Consider the following 23,312-nt stretch of genomic DNA (forward strand, 5'->3'; position numbering starts at 1 on the left):
TATAATCAGCATTAGGATCTATTTTTGGACTAACTGTTTTTTCATTTCTCTCACTGGTTCCATACTGTTTCCATTAGAACTCCACAGTATGTTTACAGATCTAAGTCAAATCCTTCCTTTTTGTTCTTTTTTTAAGAGTACTTTGACTATTATCACCTACTTATTATTCAAGATTAATTTACTTCATTGATTTTATAAAAATGATCCACTGGAATGTAATTAAACCTGTCAAGTAGTATTCATATATTTGCAATATTTAGCCATCACCTTTAGAAGTATTGCATGTATCTATTTATGTAATGCTTCTGATGTAAATAAGCTGTCTATATTCATATAGGTCCCCAGATTTCCTGTTTAATTCAAGTATAAGCATGCTGTATTCTTGTTATTGTCCTTAATTGCTTACATTTCATTTTTTAATTGTTCAGGAGAAAAGTCATATCTTCTTATGATATTTATAACCTAGCTGTTTTATTCAACTTTCTTAACAATTTTAAGAGCTTCTTATAAATTCTCTTGAGTTTTCAAGGTCATGAAATTGTCTGCAAACAATAATGACTCTATCTTATTTTTCCCCTCTTATTTCTGTTTAATGTTCTGTTTCACTGGCTAGAAGTTAATAATCATCATGATAGGAAACATTCTTGTTCTTGATTATGTGATAATGATGCTAGTTTATTCCATTGTTAATATGGATATTAATTGTTGATTTAAGACAGATATTCTTTATTATACTGGTAAGGTGACTTAGAATACTATTCTCTAACCCTTTCTTTGTTTATTAAGAATGTATTAAAGCATACCACATGTGTTTTGGGGGTCAATATTGTCAAACTCTAACTGGTTGATGGACATAGACTTTTCTTGTGATATCTTTTTCAATTAAAATCAATTCCAACACACATTTATTCAGCACTGTGCCAGAAATGGTTCACTAAGTTTTGGAATTCAGATTCATGACCTCTTCCCTTAAAAACATAAGGATTATTCAGACCATGATAATTCATTAAGAGATTTATAATGAATGATTTCCCATTATTAAATTTCCCCTGAATTGCTAGAAAAACTTTACATTTAAGAGTTTATTAAGAATACTTTGAAGGCTACCTAATTGTTTACCATTTCAAAATGTGATTTTTAAGAATTGTTAAAACTAAAATTTTGATTTACAATTGAAATTATGAGTTTTTAACATCTGAAGTCATAGTGCTCAAATTCTCATCAAGAACATCTATAAAACTTGAAATTCTATAAATTACTGTAATATAGATAGTTCATATGCTATACAATCAGGAAATCAGAATTCTTATCATAATTTATCACTTCTTATAGAGTATTACAGAAATGGTATGTTATATTGAGTCAAACCATTCTCATGATGCCATCTTCATGTTTTCATTTCTCTGGAAGTCTTAATTGTCTATAAGTTTTAAGTGTGCATTGACATTGATTTATTTTCAGTTAAAGATAGTTCTTTGTATTAATTTTAGTGCCTTAGGTCAGCTTAGCATAATTAATCTCATTTTTCCCATTTAGTGTTATAATTTATTTTAATTCTTAGAAACTTTTATTTTGTTCTTTTATACAGTATGCATGAGTCATTATTTTTAAACTATACCCTCTTGGCCAGGTACTTTATATTTCACACCAAACAAATAAAGAAATATTACAAATCAATTTTCTACTCAGCAGCATGCTAATTATTATGAATTATAGTACAGGAAAACAAAAATTTCTTACTTGCAATGAGCTTGCTTTCTAGTTGGCAGATTAAGATATAAAGGGAAAGTGCAAAAACAACAAATACTAATAAAATATTTACTTTTTATAATGGCTAATACAAATATAGTCTTATTCTACATTTAAGCAAATATATTAAAATTCACAACATACCTTTTGTATGTTGTCCACACCTTGACCTCTTTATGCTTTTCATATCTTTATCATACTTTTATCATTATTTTCTCAGTTTCTGCTTGAAAATTTTATTTACTTTTTCAAGATTTTTAAAAATTCTCTTTGGAACATGCTGAATAGCTAAATGCCATGCACATTAATCTCTGAAATATTCCCAGTAATAATTTGTCTTAAAAGCAAAGGTGAACTGCTCAGAATTTGGAGACAGAAATAGTACAGGCTACTATAATTGTAGACTGAAAATTGTTGTCTTCTGAATTTCTTATTTCATTAAAGAACTTGCTTTGATATTTATAATCATTCACAAAAGGATTAACATGCTAAGTAGGAGACATCCAAATGCTAACACAAAGTTAGCATCTCTACTAAAAGGAAATTTTAGCAGTAAGCTTTTGTGTATTAGGGAAGCATAGTTCTATCCTTTGGACTTTGATGGGATTTTTATATCGTAGGCCATCCATTTAAAACTTTATCATTTGATGTATGTTCTAAGTTACAACCTCAAAAATTTATCATATTTTGGAAAATTTATATACCCCCTTAATTTTTAATGCCTGCATTGAATAATATTTGTCATAGACCACAGTACCTATCCCTGTGGAACTGTTATACTATCTTAAGTCAGAAGCAATGCTATTGATTAAGTAATACTTAATGGCTTCCAAACTTCAAGGCATTTTTCAGCCACTATTTCTTCATAACCTCACTATGAGCTTCCTGTGTGGTATCATTCATCTGAGGTCTTACTAAAATGTAAATAAATTACATCCAGCACACTTCCTCTATTTGCCCAACTTGTTACTATATCAAAACAACTGTCTTAATGAAACACATATTGATGTATTGTGTATTTCTGTGCTAAACCAAAGTGAGGAGGAAGTTATATGAATATATAACAGAACCCACTTCATAACAGTTTTTGTTAAAGCATTTTATGAATTGGAAATAATCTGAGCCATGGGAGATGATGTAATTCTACATGACAGAGTTCACAGAAAGAGGATAGCTCCTCAGATAGCTCCTCTTGAAAGAGATGCATTGGGGCTTTTATGGTACTTTACCTTTATAAGCATAGTTAACTCTGTTTTTTCCCATACTAATAATGTAGTTTGAAATAATACAGTAAAGACAAAAATAAAGTAATAAGTGTATTATTGAGAATGATTTGCCTTTGGTCTTGTATATAATATTTAACTGTAGCATAAATTCACCATTTTACTTCTTGTTTTTCATACGTTAAGAAAGATATTCCTAGCATCCCTATTATGAAACAGAAATGATCTGACACAAAGTATGTAATGTCATACTTTGTTGTGTATAATAGATAATCTTCATAGGGCAGGATTAGATAAAATTTACCTTATATTCTAATGAATAGCTCAACAACAACAATGAACAATAAGAATGAATAATAATCTATATCAGACCTATGAAATAAAATCATACTTGGTTAATTACTAAATTAATTTGCAAAAAATAATTACTATTGTTTAAATACCAAATAGTGAAAATAGGAGGCAATGATGTGCAGAGGAGAAAAAGAAAGCCAAACTGGGATTAAAATTGTCATGTCTCAATTAAATGCTGAAGTGTCAGTAGTGGTTGGTTGACTCTGTGATCAGACTTCCGGTGTTTGTAGTTTTTTTCTTAGACTGTTCTGTATTTTACAGGTCTTTTGCAATGAATATGTGTTAATTTTGTAGTAAAAAAAAGATTAATATAAAATGTTTCATGCATCACTCACTTGCAAATCATTAATTGAGAGTTAACTGTATAAAATTTCTCAGGGAGAGTGGATACCACCAGCTAAATTTAGGCAAAGTATTCCATTATTCTGGAGAAGGAAATGGCAACCCACTCCAGTATTCTTGCCTGGAGAACCCCAGAGACAGAGGAGCCTGATGGGCTACCGTCTATGGGGTCGCACAGGGTCGGACACGACTGAAGTGAATTGGCCTTCCATTATACAAATAACCCATTGTCTCTAAACTTATTTAAGATTTTTAAAAATTTCTTTTCTCATTGCTTGAAAATTCCACAATGGAGACAATTTAATCAGTGAGATCATAATAATATGAATAGTATTATGCTCTGTACTCACTTCTCAACTCTATTTCGGAAGAAAAGCCTTTAGTATGTTGAGAATATGATCTGATGTAAGGTAGGTTTTCCTACAAAGAAAGACAGTAGGAGCATCCTTTTCTCCTATTCTATAACTAACATTCTGTTTTTTAAAAACTGCTTAGTCCAAGTCATGAAGACTCAAACTCAAGTGGTAAGCAGATTTACCCAAGCATTCATGTAACATGTAACAACTAGGAAACTGACTAAGTATCAATGCAATCAATTATATTTTGTTAGAAATACTATAGAGGGCTTCTGTTACATGCTAAAAACATGTTATAGAGGGCTTCTGTTACTCGTGCAGAGGTTAAGAACAACTTCAGAAAGGTTCCACCTTTGTGTAAGTATTAAAGGAAACCCTCTTCCAGGTGATGTAGCTTGGCCAGGGAATATAGCTTATAAAGTAGAACACACTGCTATACTAGGTGCCCTTGTACAGGGTACAACCTGCACAGTCAGTCATAACTGCCCTATTTTATATGCTTTATTAGTGAGTTGAAAATAGCTACTATTGCTCCATAGGTTCCAAGTTATTCTATTCTTACATAGAAAGCCAAGAATCACCTTCAGATGAATTAGTAAAAGATGCTTATCTAAGCTATATTTTAGTCTTGAACCCTCATGATACAAATCTATTACTTTTCTTCAGACATCTAATTTGAATAGCATTGAGGGTAGAAGAAAATGAAATAAAGTAACTATAAAGGTATAAATAAGTCTATCAAGTCCAGTTCCTAGAAAAACTAGGTTGATTCTTGTATGTTTTGAAAAACTATATTGCTTTTATTAAGACTAGAAATAACTATCTTCCTATGATACCCATCAGTGTATAAAGGGATCACTGTGTTTTATCATAAATAGCATGACCAATATTCATTTTCATGAGAAACAAATAATATTTTATAGGTGCACTTCAGTTGTGGCCCTCCATTATAGATTGATAACATTTCAGTAACGTGCAATTTGGTATTTTCAATCCCATAAAATACAGACCAGGTAGAATACACTTCATTCTGGTATAACTCAAAGTAGGATTTTAGAATTTATCTAGATACTGAGCTCCAGTGAAAGGACTATATCACTTTTAGTTTCCTTTATATACTATTTCTCTAAGTTCGGCCTTAGATTGGTATTGGATGACTGTGAATTCTAGATGGTGTTACTAGGAAACATTTAGAATCCAGCTATTCTTTGTTAATTAAAGGCAGAAATAGTAATCAGGTTAGAAGATGTATTAAAATTCTTCTATAGAGATTGAAAAGCCTAATAAAAACACACAGCTAAAAAAAAAAAAAAAAAAAAAACACAGCTAAAAGGTATCTACCCGCTTTACCTGAGAGATTAGCTAGAGAAGTATTATTTCATAGATCCAAAAAAATCTCTCTAAACATTTATTTTGATTTTGCTCTAATCTACATAGTAGAAAGATGGAGGTTCCAAGTTTCTTCTTTGTTGTACCCTGTGTATTGCCTAACTGATACATGCTACAAGTTGATGGAATTTCATCAAATACTCCATCATCAGACTTATTCATGTCCTTAAGCAATTTATATAATGTTGGCATGTTTTGTTTCATGGATTAGACTCTTTGTATTCCATATAGCAATAGTAACATTTACTGTTACACATTCCTGGGTCAAAAATGAATTATTATGACATTTTAATTAGATGAAGTTTGGTGGACACTGATTTCTTCAACACTTTGTAAATTGTGAAGCATAATGTTGATTCAAAAAAAATCAGTAAGATATTTGAAGTTAATGCATCATATATTCTGAATTTCTAGTGCACAAATTTTTGCTGATTTTCACATACCTTGCAGTCTCTTTGAAGGAAAAAAACAGTTTTGAAAATTCCTAGAAGCAGATACTACATGTTTATCTCATTTTATGTGATAGGAGTGATTTTGTAAATCTATTCATAATTTAAATGCTCTAGGAGACTCTCTCAAGGGAATTTTTTGTGGATCATCATGTAAAGCAAAAATCACTTTTAAAGTGCGTATTGCTCCCATTTCTATATGGGAATTTTCTGTTTTATAGGAGTTATTTAAGCTCCCAGAGGAATATATCACCTTAGTATGTTCCTGGGTGGATATAAACTGAGACAGAAAACCATGAAAGAATAACTTGGTGAATACTAACCTGATCCGAGTAAGTATTTGAACCTCTTTAATGAGACCTCTGAGCTACTATTTTATAAAAGATTAAGTCTATGTTCTCCACAACCACTTAGCATGGATTTATTCAGCTCATTCAAGCTCTAAATTTCCTAGCAGTCCTTTATAAATCATGTAATTCTACCTATTCTCATTGAGTGACTCCTCTTAGCTCTGTAAAGCAAGGCAAAATTATTTATCTCCTATGGCTGAAATTTAGCACCCTCATCCTGATCCTCCATCAACCTCCCAATTCTCATGAAGTGAAGTGAAGTGAAAGTTGCTCAGTCACGACCGACTCTTTGCAACTCCATAGACTATACAGTCCATGGTATTCTCCAGGCCAGAATACTGGAGTGGGTAGCCTTTCCCTTCTCCAGAGGATCTTCCCAACCCAGAGATCGAACCCAGGCCTCCCACATTGCAGGCGGATTCTTTACCAGTTGAGCCACAAGGGAAGCCCATGGCCCAACCAATTAAGGATTTTCAGAATTGACAGACATTCTTGTCTCCCAAAATGTTTGTGCTTTCTAACGCTTTAGGGAGACAGGCAGTTGAGGATATTCTGTACACATCTAACCATCACAGAAACTTTCATTCAGTAGCAGTTGGACCTCCTCACCCACCCATACACACATCCCTGCAGTTGGGCCTCTGATTCTTGCATTAAAAGGCAAATAATTTTGCTGAAGGAATATTGTAAATTGTTTAGTATCACTATGTAGAAGGAGACTATAATTTTTATTACCTAAATTGGATGTTTTTGAGAGCAAAAGGAGCTACATTAATGATTATTGTGATACAACTGGTGTAAGTGGGGTCTGGTGTTTCAGTTGGGCCTACCTCCACTCCTCACCCCTCCCCAAACTTGACTAGCACAATAGTTCAGGCAGGGCCAGCCATGAAAACCACAGCTCCACTGCTGGCTTGGTGGAATAGAACGTGAAGAACCACATGCCCCTGGGTAATGTCAAAATAGTAGCAATCTCAGTGGCAAACCAAAAGGAAGTGTAAACCTCATAGCTAGACTGAGATTGCAATTCAGGTCGGGGTAGGCAGTAGACTGGCATGCTGCTGCTGCTAAGTCACTTCAGTCATGTCCAACTCAATGCAACCCCATAGATGGCAGCCCATCAGGCTCCCCCATCCCTGGGATTCTCCAGGCAAGAACACTGGAGTGGGTTGCCATTTCCTTCTCCAATGCATGAAAGTGAAAAGCGAAAGTGAAGTCGCTCAGTCGTGTCTGACTCTTCACAGCCCCGTTGACTGCAGCCTACCAGGCTCCTCCATCCATGGGATTTTCCAGGCAAGAGTACTAGAGTGGGTTGCCATTGCCTTATCCATAGACTGGCATATTAACCAGAAATTTAATAAGAAGGATTGGATGAGAAGACTACCATATGGCTCCTTGATAAAATTAACATATTTTTGGTGGTTTGAAAGTCTTCATGCATATTTCAGGAAAGATCACAGAAGGTCCAGGATATTCACATATCCTAGACTGTAGAAGAGATAAGAAGGAGCCTAGTGGAACATAAGAACCAAGGAAGACTTGTAAACTGACTGAACTTTGAATGAATTCTCCAACCCATATACATATTTATCAGCAAAGTGTGTTATTTTATTGGCCTGAGTTGTTTGAATACAACTCTGACCAGCCATCGGATGCAAACTGCAAATTATGCTGATACTGGGGCAAGTCTTAGTTAAGAAATGAAAATGGAAATTATAAAACCTGACCAGAGACTTCAGTAGCTACATAGTATGAGAGAGACAGATACCACAGAACTAGAAAGGTAAGTCACTAAAAAGCAAATAAATAGCAATAGCAGCAACAATACCCTGAGGGAAAAGTTAGAAGTCATAGTTACTACAGTGTATTATATAAAATGTCAATTTGCAAGAAAAAAAATTTGAGACATGTAAGAAAACAAGATTTTAACCCACACCTAGTTTAAAAAGCAGTCAATAGAAAGTATCTCTAGGTTAGGGGAAGAGCAGAAGTTGAATTCAGCAAAAAAAGACTTGAAAGCAGCTATTACAAATATGCTTAAATAAGTGAGGAAATCATGTTAAACAATTAAATACAGTATTTACTACAGTTACTAGTCAAACAAAGTATATTAATATAAAGGTATAAATTATTTTTAAAAGAAACAAAAATCTGAAGTTAAAAAGAACATTAATTAAAGTTAAAAAATGTACTAGAGGGACTCAAAAGCAGATTTGAGATTGCAGAAGAAAAAAAAAAATCAGTGAGCTTGAAGTTGATCAGTAGAAATTACCAAATTTTAAGAACAGAAAAAAATGAAGAAGAAAAATTAAAATAGAGCTTCAGAGATCTGTGAGAAACCATCAAGCATATTAACATGTGCGATGGGAGAGAATGAGGGCAGAAGAGAAAAGAAAAAGAATATTCAAAGTAACAGTGGCCAAAAACTTGCCAAATATTATGAATAATATTAATCTACATGCTTAAGAAGCTCAAGAAAATTCCAAACATCATAACCATGAAAATCTATACATAGTCACTTCACAATCAAACTTAGAAAGCCAAAGAGAAAGAGAGTTCTTGAAAGCAACAAGAGAAAAAAAGACTGATTCAATACAGGGAACACCACTATGATTAACAGTTGATTTCCCATCAAAAACATTTAAAGTCAGAAGGCAGAGAGGTAATATATTCAAAGTGTTAAAGGAAATAAAGATTTTTAAAATGATGATCAAGAATTTCATATCCAGAAAAACTGTTCAAAATGAAGGTAAAATAAAGATATTAAAATATAAATAAAGAGAATTCACTGCTACCAGACATGCCTTATAAGAAATAATGAAGGAAATTCTTCAGGCTAAAAAGAAATGACAGCAAACAGTATTTAAAATATACCCAAAAAATAAAAAAACACTGATAATGTAATTATTTAGGTAAACATAAATATGGTATATTAAAAACTCAAAGAAGAAGGAAATAATAAAGATCAGAGCATAAATCAATGAAATATATAATAGAAATAATAGAGAAACTCAGTGCAACCAAAAGTTGCTTATTAGAATAGAGCAACAAAATTGACAGATTTTTAGCTTGACTGACCAAGAAAAACGGACAGGATGTAACATATTACCAGAATCAGAAATGAAAGAGGAGACATTATCAACCCCAAAGAAATTTAAAAGATTAAAAGGTAACACTATGAAAAAACATATTCCAAGAAATAAGGCAACTTAGAAAAAATGGTATCACTTCTAGAAATACATAAATTACCAAAACTGATTCAAAAGGAAATGGAAAATCTAAATGAACCTATAACAATAAAAAGATGGAATTATTAATTAAGTGATCCTACTAAGAAAAGTCTGGATGCAAATGACTTCACTGTATCCTATCCAATATTTAAAGTAGAAATAACACCAATTTTTCAAAAATTTTCCCAAAAATGGAGAGAGCAGGGACACTTTTCAATTCATTCTATTTCAGTAGTATTACCCTGAGACCAAATCCAGACAAACACATCATAAGAAAGTAAAGCAGTATTCCTCATAATTATAGAAACTAAAATCCTCTACAAAGTATTCACAAAGCAAATACAGCAATTTGTAGTATTATTATGTACTCTGACCATTTATCCTAGGAGTGCAATTGATTTAATATCCAGTAATCAATTCATGTAATATAAAGGTCCATACAGTCAAAGCTTTGGTTTTTCCAGTAGTCATGTATGGATGTGAGAGTTGGACCATAAATAAATCTGAGCACCAAAGAACTGATGCTTTTGAACTGTGGTGTTTGAGAAGACTCTTCAGAGTCCCTTGGACAACAAGGAGATCAAACCAGTCAATTCTAAAAGGAAATCAGTCCTGAATATTCATTGGAAGGACTGATGCTGAAGCTGAAGCTCCAATACTTTGGTCACGTGATGTGAAGAACTGACTCATTTGAAAAGACCCTGATGCTGGGAAAGATTGAAGGCAAGAGGAGAAGGGGACAACAGAGGATGAGATGGTTGGATGGACATGAGTTTGAGCAAGTTCCAGGAGTTAGTGACAGACAGGGAAGCCTGGGGTCCATGGGGCCTCAAAGAGTCGGATAGGACTAAGAGACTAAACTGAACTAAACTGAACATATTAATAGGGGATAGACCCACATAGCTATTGCACTAGATATACAAAAACATATGGGAAAATCCAATATCTATTTATGAAAGAAATTTCAACAATCTAAGAATAGAATACATATACCTAAATAAGAAGCATCCAAGAAAAAAACCCTACAATTAATATCCTTAATGATGAAAAACTGAGTGGTTTAAGATAACGGAAAAAGGCAGGGCTGTCAGATAGCACCTCTTCTGTTAAAGACTGTACTAGCATATTTGTCCAGAAATGCAAGAAAAATAAAGAAAAAAGAGGAAATAAAGCAAAGAAAGAAAAAAAGAAACAGAAAAGAAAGAAATCAAAAGTATCCAGATTGGAAAGTAAAAAGTAAAACTTTTATTTGCAGAAAATGTTAAAAGTATGTAGCATTAAGCATTAAGAAATGCATGCACACACACATACAAACTGAAAAATGAGCATAACATGTTCACTGAGTACAAGAGCATTATACACAAGTCAATTGTATTTCTGTATATAAGCATATTTCAGAATTATTAAGGGTTCAGTTCCAGACCACTTCAATTAAACAAGTCACACAAATCTTTTGATTTCAATAATTCATATAAAATTATGTTTATACTATACTGTAGTTCTATTAAGTGTGCAATAGCATTATGTATGTACACACTTTCATTTAAAAGACTTTGCTGCTAAAAATTCTATCATCTGAGACTTCACCTAGTTGGAGTCTTTTGCATCAGAAATCATTAATAACAAAGAGACCAGTGCTCGGGGCTGGTGCACTGGGAAGACCCAGAGGGATGGGGTGGGGAGGGAGGCAGGAGGGGGATCGGGATGGGGAACACATGTAAATCCATGGCTGATTCATGTCAATGTATGGCAAAAACCACTACAATATTGTAAAGTAATTAGCCTCCAACTAATAAAAATTTTTTAAAAAAAGAGAGAAAAACCTGAGCAGCAAAGACCCAATACAGCCAAAAATACATAAATAAAAAAATTTTTTTTAATTGCCTTAAGAAATAAAATAATGAAACACTGAAATATTGAAAGAATTACCAAAGTGTGACACAGAGACATGGAATCAGCAAATGCTTTTGGAAAAAATGGTACCTGTAGACTTGTTTGAAGCAGTTACCACAAACATTCAATTTGTAAGAAATGCAGTATCTACAAAGTACAATAAAACAAAGCACAATAAAGTGAGGTATGCCTGTACTAGCAACAAGCAATGAAATTAAGAAAACAATTCTATTCACAAGAATAGAAAAAGAATCAAAAAGAATAAACGCATTTTTATAAAAACTGACAACCTGATCCTAAAGTTCATGTGAAAATGCAAAGGACTCAGAACAATAAAAATAATTTTGAAAAGGAGAACAAAGTTAGATAACTTAAACTTCCAGGTTTTAAAAACTTTTTTATAAAAACTGTAATGTGGAAGAACATACAGTACTGTAATTGTAAGTAATTTTATTGTGTAAAATATAAATAATATAATTATATAAATAATATAAATATAAATTATAAATTATATAATTTATATATTATATAAATTATTATATAATTATAATATATTATATATAATATATAAATTATATATAAATTATATAATAAATATAAATATAAATAAATATCCATGGAGCTAAGACTATACAAAAATTTTTTAAAAAATTAGATTTCTACCTCACACCATACACAAAGATTAACTCAAAATAGATCATGGATCTAAATGCAAGAGCTAAAACTATAAGACTTCTATAAAGAAATGAGAAAATCTTCATGACCTTATGGTACACAGAGTTTTATATCTGACCCTAAAAGCATGATACAAAAAAGAAAAAAGTTTAGTAATTTGGATCTCATCAAAATTAAAAACTCTTGCACTTCAAAGGATTCCACTAAAGTGAAAATACTGGGAGAAAATTTATGCTCTACAAATATATATATAATAAAATATTTTTAAATTTCATAATACATAAAGAATTCTTCAATCATAAAAAAAACAACCCAATGAAGAAATTGGACAAAATATTTGAATAGATATTTCACCAAAAAATATATAACGATGTCTAATAAGCACATTAAAAGATGTTCAATGTCATTAATCTTCAAGGAAACGTAAATTAAAACTGAAGTGAGATACTACTTTATACCAACTGTTGTGGCTATAGTAAAAAGACAGGCAGAGTAACAAATGCTGGTGAAGAGAGAAACAAACTGGAACCCTCATAGGTTGCTGGTCAGAATTTAAAATGGTACAGCCTCTTTAGAAAATAACTTGATATCTTAAAAGTTAAATAAACTTATTTTTCTGACCCAGCAATTCCACTTCTAGGAATCTCCCTAAGAGAAATGAAAACGTGTCCACAGTGAGGCATACATATGCAAATGCACATAGCAGCATTATTCATAATAGTAAAAAATTGGAAGAAATCCACATGTCCATCAACTGATGAATGGATTAACAAAATGTCATATATTCATACAAAGGCATACTATTCATACATAAAATGGAAGAGATTATTGCTATATGCTTTGTACCTGTGTGTTCAATCACTCAGTCGTATCTGACTCTTTGCAAGCCCATGGACTGCAGACTGCCAGGCTCCTCTATCCATGGAATTTTCTAGGCAAGAATACTGGAGTAAGTTGCCATTTCCTGTTTCAGGGGATCTTCTCGAACCAGGGATCAAACCCCCGTGCCGCCTTCACTGGCAGGCAGATTCTTCACCACTGTGCCACCTGGGAAGTCCCACTATATACCACAGCATGTATCAATCTGAAAAACATTATGATAAGAGAAAAAAAAAGCCAAATGCAAGAAACCACATATTGTGTGATTGCATTTATAAGAAATGGTCAGAAAATGTAAATATTTGGAGACAGAAAGCAGATTAGTTGTCTGGGACTGGGAATAATAGTGGGAATTGACTGCCCAAGAACATGAAGGATCTTTTTTGGAGTGACAAAAATGTTCTAACACTGAATTGTGGTGATGATAGCGGAACTCTAAATTTACTTAAAATCATTAAATTTTACACTTACAAGGATGAATTTTATTGCATAATCATACTTCAATAAACTTGAAGAAATTATGCTTATTAAAACTAAAGAAAGTGATACCTGGCAGATACTCCTTTAACCAAATGACCAAGATTAACATCCCTAGTGATAAGTCATGTGGATATCAGAGACCCCGTGACATAATGTTAACAGAAGAGCACTTCATTCTTTTGCATTCTCTAAAACTGTAACCCCAGTCTAATTATGAGGAGTGAAGTGAAAGTCTCTCAGTCGTGTCTAACTCTGCAACCCCATGGACTGTGTAGTCCATGGAATTCTCCAGGCCAGAATACTGGAGTGGGTAGCCTTTCCCTTCTCCAGGGGATCTTCCCAACCCAGAGATCGAACCCAGGGTCTCTCCCACATTGTGGGAAAATTCTTTACCAGCTGAGCCACAAGGGAAGCACAATTATGAGGAAACATCAGACAAATCCAAACTGAGGACCATTTCACGAAATATCTGACCACTCCTCTTCAAAACTATCAAGGTCCTGAAGAACAGGAAAAAACTGAGAAATTGTTACAGATCAGAGGAGATTTTAGAGAAGAGCATTATGGCAGCCCACTCCAATTATTCTTGCTTGGAGAATCTGAATGATGGGCTACAGTCCATAGGGTCACAAAGAGTCAGACACAACTGAAGCGATTTAGCATGCAGAGGAGATTTAGGATAAAAGATAACTAAATGCAGTGTGGTATCATGGATTAGATCCTTGAAAGAGACAAAATATATTAGTGGAAAAGCTGGTGACATCTGAATAAAGTCTGTAGTTTAGGTAATAGTATTGTATCAATGTTAATTTCTTACCTTGGTTATGTAAAATGTTAAAGTTAAGAGAACATAGTGAAGGAAATATGAGAATTCTTTGAGCTACCTTTGCAACTTTTCCATATATGTGAAATTACTTCAAAATTAAAAGTTAAAATGTTTAAAAGAAATGGGAAATTTATAGGTTAAAGGGGAATTGTGATTCAAATGTAATGTGCAGATATTGTTCAGATCTTAATTCAAACTAGTCAGCTGTTAAAAAAGATAGTCAATCATTTAACAGAATATTTGATAATATTAATTACTATTATTTTTGATGTGGTATAATGGTGGTGTGATTTTTTTTAGCCATTCTTTTTAAATAATATATACTAACATATTAATAGATGGAATAATATGACATCTGGGATTGTCTTTAAAATGATCTGGTGGAAGAAAAAGTTGGTTAGAGCATAGATGAAGTAAACACTGACCTCGGGTAATAAATACATAGGAGTTCTTTTCTTTTGGGGAGAGGGGAGTCCTATTTTACTATACTCTCTACTCTTGCATATGTTTGAATTTTTTCACAATAAATTTTTAAGTGAAAAGGAAACAAAGACTAAGAGAAATAATCAAATATTGTCATTTGGTCTCATGCTGACCACAGGCAAGTATGGTCATAGAGAGGTGAGTGAGCTCTCTAAAACAATCCGATCAGGTGCTGAAGAATTGGGAGAGCATTAAGAGAACTGCCTGGATGAGCATAGACTTCCTAAATTGGAGTGGTTTGTAGCTCTTTCCTTGAAGTTCTGTGACCTGGTGAAATATAAAACCCCTACCTAAGTGAGGATTTTAAAAAGTAGAGTGTAGTCAGAAGCAGTCCTTTTTTTCTTAGTCATTACTAAGATCTATAGTTCTTCACCCCTCTTAAGTTTATTATTGTCTGGGGCTTTGTTTTTTGGCCTTGTGACTTACGATGGGTTACTGTAATATAATGCATTTGCTCCTTCTCTGGAAAGACATTCAGAATCTTTAACTAGTGCAGAATGTACAACTTTCTTTGCTAAAGGGTCTCTGCCAAGAGAAGCATTCTTACGGGCTTTGTAATTTGCATTGATTACTGAGTTGTTTACCAGTGCATCACTGGGTATTGACTGTATTCTATAAAGCCTGGCAAGATTCTATCTTGATTAAAGAAGCCTGACATTGGTGGTCAATTTTAATAATAACTAAGTTCTGGATAACTTGAAAAATTTTTAACAGATTTTGGAACTTGAAATGTCAAGAGCAAGCTATTCTAATTGATGACACATACTCTGGAAATCTAGTATTTTAAAGGTGGATTCAGTGTATAGTACTGAACTTGACAAAAATAGAAGTTGAAAAGTAGACAATAGTGCCAAAAATAAGATCCTAGTCTTAACTTCTCTGCTCCTTAATCTAATCTGGCATGCCTTCAGAATATTTCACTTTCTTGATGACCAATCTTCCAGTTTTTAACCAATACTTAACCCCACTGCATAGTAGCAGCGTTAATGATTTCTCATGAGGCTGATATGAATAGGAACCGTATTCGTATCAAAGACAACTGGTCCCACTTCCAGGTCCATCTTTGGGCCAAGATACGTAGTCGCCAACAGTGAGTTGGCGACTGTATTTTTTGAGTCCTGGCGCAAAGTAAGATCCATCTGTTTTGCCCAGCCGTTTGCTTGAGTGCCACAAAATGGTCCTGTTATTAGTCTTATTTGCAGTCCTATTTAAGGTTAGGGGATAACATAAATAAACTTCAGTCCTCCTTATGATGAATGTAGCATGGGAATTAAAAGTGGTGGTGGTGGTAGTGGTAAGTGATGTTGCGTCTCTCTTTTCTCAATTGCTCTGTTTTCTTTGGATTGGAAAACAGACATTTAAGAATGAGTTTGTCATCTGGAAGGATAGTTGTGACCAAGTTTCCCTCAACAGGATACAAGATGTTATTTTTGAGCTTCATTACCCACACCAAGCGGGGAAAAAAGAGAAAGGGAAAAAATAAATAAGGAGGAAAGTGAAAGTAAGGAATAAACAGGCAGAGACAGAGAAGGGAAAAGAAAGGTCAAAGAGGAGAAAGAGGAATGACATGAGAAGAGGAGAATGTAACTTAGTAGACTTTCTATTCATAGAAAATGCTTTATTGTTTTGAACTGAGTTCAATTCACTCAACATCTGGTGAATTAAGGAAAAGGAAATCTGACATTAAATTGAACTGCGAGTTGTCAGTTAAATAGTTTATACATAAATATGCAGTCTCGTTGCCATCACCTTTTCTTATCTAGACAGTGAATCAGTTTCACTAACCACATGTGATCAGTGAGTAGAACAGTATCAATTGGTGATTCAGATTTATATAGAGATAGGCAGCTCTTATATTTCTGAATCATTTATTAGGGATTATTGTTATTTCGACATTATTTCTGAGCATGAGTTATTTTTGTCAGCTTCTTCTATGAATGTTTTGTTGCCTTATAAGGAAATATGTGCACTCCCCTCCTCATAGTCAGTTGTCCCTGGTGACGCCTCCATAATTTCTGTCTTTACACTGGTGGATTTTTAGTCCAATTCAGGCATGTGAGAAGCAGGGGAAAAGTTTAGTTAGTCAGTGATTTTTTTATTTTTTATTTTTGTGTATCCATTCATGGATAGATCTAGTGAATTTGAACCAGTTTGAAATTACAACCTGTATGTATCAAATAGACACAATACACAAAATATTCTTTTATATAATCCAAGGGAAAAAGAAAGTAGAACTCACAAGTAAGAAATAGATACATTTTCTAAAAATAGATGCAGTTTCAAGGCTGATTTATGATTATGCTCTTATATGTGGAGATGTTAAAATATTACCTTGCATTAATATGAAGATGGACATAAACATACCACATTTAGTGCTACAAATATATAAAAATGGACTGCCATGATGTAAAGTAAAAGATAATTGTGTTATCTCCTTTTTATACTAAAAAATCTATGTTTTTCTAAACCTGTTGTATCAGTTATTTGAAGCTAAAAATAAGGATGACTTAATCCTGTCTTTTTTTTAACTATTATTTATAGGTGATCTTGTATGAAAAAATAAAGGATTAAAAAAATTAATATGACATTTTAAGCCCAGATAGTTATTAAATACTTTTATCTTAATGCCTGGACTCAATTCAAAAATTAAAAATACATATTTTAAAAGATGCATTTATGGTTATTTAAACCAAATGGGGTAGTTTAAACCCTGATGGTCTTTCCATGTTGCTTCAAACGACAGTGCTTCATACAATAAGCTATATAGTATTATGTGATCTGGAGTGCACTAAACCCTTAATACCTTGCAATGGGCATTTGTATTGCTAAATATGTTTCTTTGCCTTTGCTTCACCATTTGCCCCTCAGTCATTTGAAAGTAGTGGGTCTAATGTTATTTTCCAATTTTATTTGAAGTTGTAATTTCCCTTTAATATGTGTATTCAGACTGTAGATTTTCTTCTTTATTCTCTGAAATAACCTTGTATGTAATCTTGAAGCTTTGAAATTGTTTAGGTTTTTTTTTTTAATCACAATATAGGTAAAATTTAGAAACACTGACTTTCTAGTCATATCATTATGAAGTCCTTAACATGGAGGCATATTTTGTTTTTCAGAATTGCTTTTTTCCCTCTTTAGATCCTTTTCTTTTCATTAAAAAACTACTCTGGGAAGAGGGTTTTTTTTTTTTTTCCTTAACAGAAAAAAAAGCTACGCTTGACTGATAATGCATTGCTTTGGATGGTGAAACATTATGAAAGTTTAATTTTTAATTAAATCTGAAATACCAATTATAACTGAAAGAGATTTTAACCTGTTTCTTTTCAGACTGCCTGAAGTTACATTTAGAGACTGAAATCACTGCACCTTAAAAACAAAAGATTGAGCTGCACTGCATTCCTGTGAGTGAAAGCTTCCTCTACCTTCCCCTGTGTTTTTGTGACCCACTCAAAAAGGGACAAAAATAGTGGTCACATAGTAACCAGACATGAGTAAGAAATTTGAATATCCCTGAAGAAATACATGTTTAAATGATTTCCTTCTTTAAAAAAAGAAAATTTGTAGTGCTCAATATTCAGTATGTCTTTTTTATCCAACCTAAATTGTGAATCCTTGCTCTTGGCTGGTTTGAATTGCGTTCGGGAGGGTGTCACCCACTGTGCATCAGCACGGTGACACACACCCTGTCAGGAAGGATTCTTACATTTTGGTACAAGTCTCTTTGAAAGCAACAGATTTCTACTGGAATCAAAGTAGACTCTGTCCCTCCTTTGTGATGTCATTAGAAATTTTTAGCCTTTGTGTCAGTGTAAATGGAGAGAAAGAAAGTTCATGATGACATCACAAGATTCTGTTGCCTTGAGGACTTTGGGCAAAACTAAGTAAAATGCATAATTCCCTTGTGTGCGTGTGTTCCCCATTCTGCTATGAAGCAGTCAAAATAGCACATCTTATGTCTTCCCGTGAGCTACAAGGCTGTCTCTCAGAGCCCCATTGTTCCATAAATGCATGTCAGAGTCTACCACAGTCTGGTCTACCCTTATTTAGCTGCTGTTTTGTCAATGTACTTGGAAGAACAATTAACATTTGGGATTTCAATGTCTGAATAACAGGCAGTGAATAGAACCCAAGCATATAAAAGATTCAGACGCCCAGGGTAAGAAAACAGAAGCTTATAGTTGATGGGGGGAAAGGAAAGACACTTTAATGCCTCACTCAGAGGTTATGAAATACTACAAGGAAATTCAATGTGATAATTTTTTAAATTTTAGATCAAAATATATATTTTGGTATTGAAATCCAGCAGGTTATGATGTCTTCGTAAGTTTCCATTTAATGTGCTATAAGGTCTTTTGCTAGAGAGTCTTAAAACACTTAAACAGCATTCATCCCCTTGTGTCATTGTTGGAATGCCAAATGTAGGGTGTATTGCATTGTGATTTTCAGAGTGTAACAGTGCCTTTAGACAGAGTATACTAAAGGTGATTCAGATGACTTCTTCCATTTTCACTTTGGTTTACTTCACTCTTTCATTATCAACTACAGTTCTCATATGTTTACTGTAGACAGTTCTGACATCGCTTAAACATCCCTGCCTATTGTCTACATTTTTGCTAGGTCCATTTTTTTTGGAAACATGATGCATGGACAGAACAAGATCACCTCACTGTCAGGGTATCTGGTGAACTGGAGGGAACTTTGGCAGCTTATATTAATGTATGTTGTCCACTGAGCACAGTGCCTGGGTGATATGAATGAAAAATGATGGTTATTGTTATTTTTGTCATAACTACAAGAGTCAGGAACTATAGATGGTAAGCTCTTTAAAATCAGGGTCTATTTCTTATTCATTTTTGTATCCCCAGTGCTTGGCATAGTAATAGTAATCAAGAAATAGCTATTGTTATTAGTACAATTAGGAAATTTAAGTCAGAACTTTAGGATTTATTCATTCAAAAATTATTTATTGTGAAGATGTGTTGAATGAAGTTTTTGACAGTGAAAAAAATAATTATAAAGGAATTTGTCAAAGACAAACCTATTATTCACCATATAACATTAGACATCAGTTTCCTAGCCCTTGTCTTTTTTGACTTTATGCTTCCTTCTCCCGACCAGAATGAGAAGTGCCCATTCAAACCATATCGTTTTTGTCTGTGAAGTGGTCTTCACTAGTTTTCCATCTAGTTGTGTCTTACATCTCATATACTGAAGTCATATCCAAAGATAAATCTATCTGACTCTAGGATGGATGGTGCTGTGTACCTGTGTGTCTATGTAGTAGATTGTGCTTCAAGAAAATGGGGCAAGTGGTACAAAAGATATTGGGTCAAGAGACCAGAGATTTGGGAAGTTGCCATTAGAAACTCCTACTTTCAGTGCATTGAGAGCCAGAACCAATTTCTCAACACAAATAAGATGACAGCATTTCTTAGAACTCAGAACCATTTGACCCCTTCTAAGTTTAGCTTCCTGGTTTCTTTTTTTTTTTTTTTTTTTTGGCTTGTTTTGCTTTGTTTTTAACATAAAGTTATCTGCCCCCCAACACCAATTTTAATTTATTTCTAAAAGGGGTTCCTTCATTTTTATTAAATTAGCTTCTGGTGATGCAAATGAAGGTTCTCATAAAACTTGGCCTCTGAGGCAAAGCTAAAATGATAAAATTTAAGCTTCATGAATTGTACTGTTATCATGTGGAATAATGTTTAGGGACATCAAAGAACTTTATAAACACATTTCGTATTTTTTAAGATTGAAAGATTGAGGTGAAAGGGATTTAAGGGCAAAGCATCATCAAAAATTACAGGTAGAAAGTATATAAGAAATAAAAAAGTCCAGTCATCTCATTTTGAAATAAGTAAATTGAGGCCCAGGGTAGGGCATGCAGGTTACCCAAATGATACTGACTACCAATGCAAATCATCCTCAGACATCTAGGACTGAGAGTAAAGCCAGTTTTAGACTCTGAGTCTTTGATCTTTCTTCTACACTCAGAGTCTGAGCTGTGTTTGCTGAGGAACAAACTGTCTTAGGCTTATCTTATGAGACCCACTTAATTGTGGTGCCCTCTTCCAGCTAGTCCAAAATTCATATATAAACAGCATTATGGTACATTTTGATATTATGCCTCTGGTTGTACATTGAGTCACATAGAGGTAAAATTATGTCATATAGAGGCAGTTAAATTTATTTATTTAATATTCTTTATGATGATTTATGGGGCTTCCCAGGTGGCACGAGTGGTAAAGAAACCATCTGCCAGTGCAGGAGACATAAGAGACATGGGTTTGATCCCTGGGTTGGGAAGATCCCCTGGAGGAGAGCATGCAACCCACTCCAGTATTCTTGCCTGGAGAATCCCCTGGACAAAGGAGCCTGGTGGGCTACAGCCCGTAGGTTTGCGCAGAGTCAGACACGACTGAAGCAACAGCACGCATGCGTGATGATTTACAAAGCAGACAGAGGCCATTAGAAACCTCAGTAGTCTAATTGGACTTACAGGCAAGATAAACCCGGTAATCTGAATAGAGCCATTGTGACATGGACTTCAGACTTCCCAAGAGGGTGCATCATGCATGGTGTCAGACTGTCATTGTTGCCAAGGGTCATTTCCATCAGAGAAAAGTTTTTTGGGTCTGAAAAAATTGAAATAAACTGCAATAATTTAAAATGAATTACTTGCTCTAGTAATTTATTTCAGGTTTCCTTTATTGGATTCTGTCATTTAGCAATCCAAAGAGACCAATGTAGGAACTTTTTTATTATTTTACCCAGAGCTAAATCCTGGGTAGTTTCTTTCTCAAAGGTATTTGTCTCCTCCAGAACTTCCCACTTCCCACCATGAAGAAACTCAAGTCACTGTGGACAAAAAATTGGTGGCCTAAGTCTTTGTGTCCCAAACAAGGAGACATTGTTCTGCCTTAAAACATTTTATGGAAGCTTTGGCATATAAAGAAGGGAAAATTAGAGAATGAGGATGCCAGAGCAAGGCCTTAGATGTAGGTACCCATCAAAGTTTCTCCTCAGACCTCTTCCCTCTTTTTTCTATAATAATGAATTAAAACTTATTCTATGCCTCTTATGAGCAATTAATTTTACCAGAATATATAGATAAATAATGCCTATTTTCTATTATCAAGGAGTTCATAATCTAGTTGGACAACAAATACATCTTTCTTATAGATAAAATATTTTATGGATATAGTAGAGGAAGTAAATGGTTATCACTTCTTCTGGGCCATCAAGAAATAATATAATATTAATAAACAGTCTAAGCAGAGGGGAATTGAAGAAAGAATGGTAGTGGTGTGATCTGATTATAGAATGGGGCTTCCCTGGTATCTCAGATGGACTATGCAATGCTGGTTGGGGCCAGTGTTCCCGAAGTATAGGTTGCAACTCATTCGTAGGTCATGAAATCTGTTTAGATGCTCACAGTCAGCATGCTTTTAAGAACTAGAATCAAAGAAAAAAGTGTATAAAAATAGGGTGTTTCAAATTTTTAAGATAACAGATTGAAAAATAAATATCTTACTGGGAATCATGCTATCAAAATATGAAAGCAGATATGAAATACTCAGCTGGTAAAATCCTAACTAAGGGATATTATTTCCCCCTTGTTTTCACAAATGAGAATGTAGACGAAATAAGCAGTTTGTCCCAGGTCATACACAAGGCAAATAGTTGAGATAGGATGTGAATATGTCTGTCAAACACCCCATGCATACTTTTCCCATGATTTGACACTTTTTCAGGGTTGTGTGACTTCATTTATTTCACTGTTGATACCTCACATGTTTGTATCTTAAATCTCAAATTATAGCCCTATATTTCCAATTTCCTTGTTTAAATCTTCAACTAGGTATCACACCACTTTCTCAGAATCACTATATCAAAATTGTAATTATCTTCCTAGTTAAAAAATCCTCCTTTTGACTATACTGATATTTTTTAACCCCAATTGTCAAGGTCATCTTGACTCAAAATATCTCACTCTTGCCTCTTCTATCCCCCTATGTATCCAATAAATGGCCAATATTTCTCCTTTTCTTGGTACCTCTGTCCTCGTCAAGTTTTCATCTTCTCTTATTGTACTAATTTCTTAGTTGGGAGAAGCAGAGGGAAGAGAGATCTGTTCATCCTAAATACTGTTCCTCCATTGGGTTTCATGAAGCAGGAGCCCTAAGATATTGTCACTTTTTTTCAGACAAAACTTTAATATTCTATATTAATTACCAAACAATTCCTAACCAATATTCCTGAACACTCTAAAATCTAATTTTATCTCCATTGTTTACTTACTTTTATGATTTAATATACTGTACTCTTAGGCCAAATTTCCTCACCCACATCTGTTAGTGTTGTTTGAAATGTTCATCATTCTGTATTTCCATATGCAAATCTAACACATCCTTCCTGGCTACTTTAAGTGCTATTTATTTTTATGAAACCTTCTTTCCCTGACCTAGCCAGAAATAATATACTCTCCCCTATCTAGCAAACTAACTTAGCACATGTAGTAGCCCTGCCAACAGTTTCATTTTGGACTTCTAGTCTTTAAAGCTGTGAGAGATGTATATGTTTTAAGCTAACAAGTTGGGCTTCCTGGTGGCTCAGGTGGCAAAGAATAATTTC

General features: G+C 33.8%; 1 protein-coding gene across 25 annotated transcripts in view; it reads left to right on the forward strand.

The window, feature by feature from the left end:
- ZBTB20 (zinc finger and BTB domain containing 20) overlaps window positions 1-23,312 on the forward strand; it is an 848,937-nt gene that overhangs the window by 326,561 nt on the left and 499,064 nt on the right. For 20 of the 25 annotated variants that reach the window (XM_043874099.1, XM_043874083.1, XM_043874098.1 and 17 more), the window contains one exon: window positions 18,006-18,079. The exons of 3 other annotated variants lie outside the window; for them this stretch is intronic. The gene's annotated coding sequence lies outside the window, so the exon portion shown is untranslated. Of the gene's footprint in view, window positions 1-6,083; window positions 6,195-18,005; window positions 18,080-23,312 lie in introns of all 25 variants that reach the window. 2 more of the 25 variants (XM_043874097.1, XM_043874101.1) reach the window with 1 other exon arrangement.

This window comes from Cervus elaphus, chromosome 19 (genome assembly GCF_910594005.1).
Source record: "Cervus elaphus chromosome 19, mCerEla1.1, whole genome shotgun sequence".
NCBI lineage: Eukaryota > Metazoa > Chordata > Mammalia > Artiodactyla > Cervidae > Cervus > Cervus elaphus.